At 47.1% G+C, this 3,528-nt stretch overlaps 1 long non-coding RNA gene across 4 annotated transcripts in view; it reads right to left on the bottom strand.

Moving 5' to 3' along the window:
* LOC106734566 (uncharacterized) overlaps positions 1-2,637 on the bottom strand; it is an 8,934-nt gene extending 6,297 nt beyond the window's left edge. For 3 of the 4 annotated variants that reach the window (XR_003548890.1, XR_003548891.1, XR_001370128.2), the window contains exons 1-3: positions 2,124-2,637; positions 1,830-1,941; positions 1,350-1,470 (exon numbers count right to left, since the gene is read on the bottom strand). This is a non-coding gene — a long non-coding RNA (uncharacterized LOC106734566). The remainder of the gene's footprint in view (positions 1-1,349; positions 1,471-1,829; positions 1,942-2,123) is intronic. The other variant, XR_003548892.1, reaches the window with a different exon arrangement.
* Between the last annotated feature and the right edge of the window lie 891 nt (positions 2,638-3,528).

The following is a 3,528-nucleotide window of genomic DNA, read 5'->3' as shown; positions in this document are numbered from 1 at the left end:
AAAAAAAAAAGAGAAGAGGATAGAGAAAGATAGCAAGTGAACAATAGAGGGGATGTTAGTGAGAAACAGATATGGTTTATTATCTGTTGAAGATGACGTGTATAGTATTCTCAACTGGACTGGTCTGGGAAGTATTTCATGATGGGTGAAGTCTTTTAACAAGCAAAATGAGAAATAGTGATTGACTGTTTTAAAAAATTATAATAATAATAATTATTGGGAAATGCATGGAAAAGACTTTGAATGATAAAGCGGGGAGATCGATGCCTCTGTATTGACTGACATGCATGGCATTCCCTTTTGAAAAAGCAATGGAAGTCAATGTAAAGTTATATGTAATCCAATGTAATATAAAGAAGATTATGATAATAATAATAAAAAAAAAAAGATGTGATGAAGTCCTCTTTAGATGCTGGGTGAAAGTAACTGGGAGCTCCGACAAGGTGAGTGGTGGGTGAGCAGGAGACAGACGTGGTGAAAGGAGGGGAAGGGCGCTCCAGGAAGAGGAGAAGAGGGGAGGCCCCCGCAACATCCACAAAGGCTCGGTGGCAGACAGAGGCGAGCGGTAGACGTTCAGATCGCAGAGGAAAGATTCAGGAGAGGAAGCTGAAGACAGGCGGGGCAGATCAAGTTTGGACTTTATTCTAGGTTCCGTGGGAAATCACTCACAAGCTTTAGGCCAGGGGTGAGAGGAGGTACCTGTAATCGTTCAGGGCAGGAATTCTGGTGAATGACTCAGGCTACAGTGACGGCCATAGAGAGATGGGAAGATTTGGAAAACATTTTGGAGATAGAATCCACAACCTTGGTGATGAATTGGATTTGGGGGTGAGGGAGAGGAAGGAGGCAGCAGGAGCCCTGGATTTCTGTTTGAGCAGCAGTGAAGGGGGTGCTCTGGCTGAGAGCAGGGGCCTGGTGGGAGCTGGGAACTCACAAGCTCCACTTGGAGCACCCCGAGTTTGAAAGGCAGTGAGAGATCCCAGGGGACATGTGGAATTGCTGCATGGAGACATAAGATGTGTGTGTGGACCAGAAGTCTGGGGGTTAGGGGAGCACGGGAGGAAATTTGGAGAACACCAGTGTGCTGATGTGTTTAATGTCGTGAAGTGAGAGGAGCCAGTAGAGAACTTCTGGAGCCACGCTACTTTAGAATTGTTAGAGGAATCTCCAGGGAAGGGGATTGAACAGCGAGAGCAGGTATGGGGAAGATTTCTTAGAGGAAATGTGTGATGTGATGGCCGTGGTCATCTTGGAAAAATGGGTAAGATCCTTTTAAATACTTGAAGAGCAACCAAGAGTAAGAGCGTGAATTCCTTTTATCGATACCCGCAGTATGGTCTTTGGCTTACCACGAGGAAAAACTGCCCACATCTAGAGGTGTGCAGAGCTGGCCAAAGGGGACTTGAGATGGGCAAAGGGAGGAGATGATCCGTCAAGCTGAGATTTCATTATTCTGGAACGAGCTTCTATCTGAAACAAGGATAAAAGAATTTGCTTCATGTCAGACTAGCATTCTTATAAAAATAAGTAACTAAATCCAGCCATTGGATACATATTTACTGAGATTCTTGCAGTTTTCTGGGTTCTAGATACAGAGATGGTCAGCCACAGAGAAAACTGGCTGGGCTGGGGGCCAGCAGGAGGCGTGGTGGTGAAGGTGCTGGACTCCCACGTGGCTAGCCACAGTTCAAGTACAGGACCTGGCAGCCTGCTTTTTCACTCTCTCTCTCTTTCTTTCTCTGGTGAGTGCATGTACCCTATAAAACAAATTTTAAAATGACAATAATAAATAAAAATAAGATAGATAATCAAACAGAAAGAAAACAAACCTGGCCAGCCTGATGGAGATTGGGGGGTGGAGAGTTCAGTTTCCTGAATATGTCGATAGCTTGATTCAGAAAGCGCGAGTCAGCGATCATTTCCACAATCTTCTGCCGGTTACTGGAATATAACAAAAGAGCAGTGTTGGAAAGAGGGATGAATCAGTTTAACAACACATTAGAGATTAAACATGAGGTCTGCGGCACTTCGAAAATTATTAGAAAGTTGATAGATGTGTAACTGTTTCACTCTCTCAAGTAAAACTTCCCTTTTCATCAAAAGAAAACTATTCATGTATTTACCCCGATACAACCCACAGGGATGGAGGTGGTTAGATGGGGTATTTCACTGCTGAGTAATTTACAGTAAAGATGCTTTATTCATCCTTCCCAGAGGCCTCCTCGAAGCCACAAGTCTGTGCCAACGGAAGTGGTATAAACCAAACCAAAAGTGCATGATGCAATGAGTGGTTCCTGGTGTCTGCTCCTTTCTCACAACTCACTCCTCTTCTCGGTCTGTGCATTTCCTCCTCATGGAGTGTCACACATCCACTGTCAGGCTTCCTTATTCTTTCCTCAAGTACTGACAGAGGGTATCTGTGTGCAGACACAAGCTGGGGGTACCGGGTAAATTGGAGGGTGGGGTCCTAGGTAGGAGTGGTCCCTCAGAGGATGGACAGTGAGTCAGGCAGGATTCTCTGAACAAAGAGCAGAAGTCCAGGCAGCTAACGAAAGAGAAAGTGGGACTGGAACAGGATACGGGGAGTCCGGAGAGTGGAAGGCAAAGCTGAACCCACAGGGTGATGCAGACCGGACGGAAGGGGGATGGGCAGGAGTGAGGGGAAGGGGTGGGGAGGGCAGGGAGGGCGAGGCTGTCAAAGAGCAGCAGCTCCAGGGCGGGCTCCTCCTGGCACCACCTTTGAAATGAACCTGCTCTCATGATGTTGTTGTAAATTCTAGCGTCACCATGTCAAGGGTCAAATTCCGGAGGGGAGGGTCAGACTGGCTGAGTATTGCGGTACCTCTGGGAAGGAGGTCTGTGTTGGCTTGGGGACAGGTTCTTTCTCCAAAGAAAATCCATACTGTTCTGGGGGAGACATGATAATAGCTATCAAGGACAAAGGGAGGTGCACCTCCTTCTAGTGGGATGGTGACGAGGAGCTGGGGGTGAAACTGAGCCTGCTACAGTGGTGGGAGGGTGTCCTGCAGAAGGCACAGCAAATGCAAATGCAAAGCCCTGAGTGAGGTAGTAGGCCCAAGAGAGGGGCAGCTTGAAAGCCCCATGGGTAGAGGGGGTTGGAGGAGGAATGTGAGAGGCAGGCCATGTACATGTCTGGATTTTGTGTCTAAGAGCATTGGGACGCCATTGAAGGATCTTGTAAAAAGAAAACAGCATTAATCTGATTTTTTTTTTTGAGAGAGATTTTTTTTTTTGCTGGGATTGGGCAGATGGAAGGTGGAGGGTTGGTTATTACAAGAAGAAGAAAGCTAGCAGCACAGGTGGAGGGGATGGAGGGTGGGAGTCCAGGAAGCCCTTTGGTATAAGGAAGAGCAAGTAGATACCTCGGAGCCAAGTCCAAGGGCCAGGCTGCCCTTGAAGGTAGGGAGGAGCCCAGGGAACCAGGTACCCAAGTAGGAAGTTCATGAAGACAGGAAGGAGCAGGAGACACTGACTGTCCAGATAAATAATTAGTTCCAAAGTCTACAG

This window comes from Tupaia chinensis, unplaced genomic scaffold (assembly GCF_000334495.1).
Source record: "Tupaia chinensis unplaced genomic scaffold, TupChi_1.0 Scaffold000146_1, whole genome shotgun sequence".
NCBI classification, from domain to species: Eukaryota; Metazoa; Chordata; class Mammalia; order Scandentia; family Tupaiidae; genus Tupaia; species Tupaia belangeri.
The sequence above is the reverse complement of the archived record's forward strand: the minus strand, read 5'-3'. Positions and strand labels throughout refer to the sequence as shown.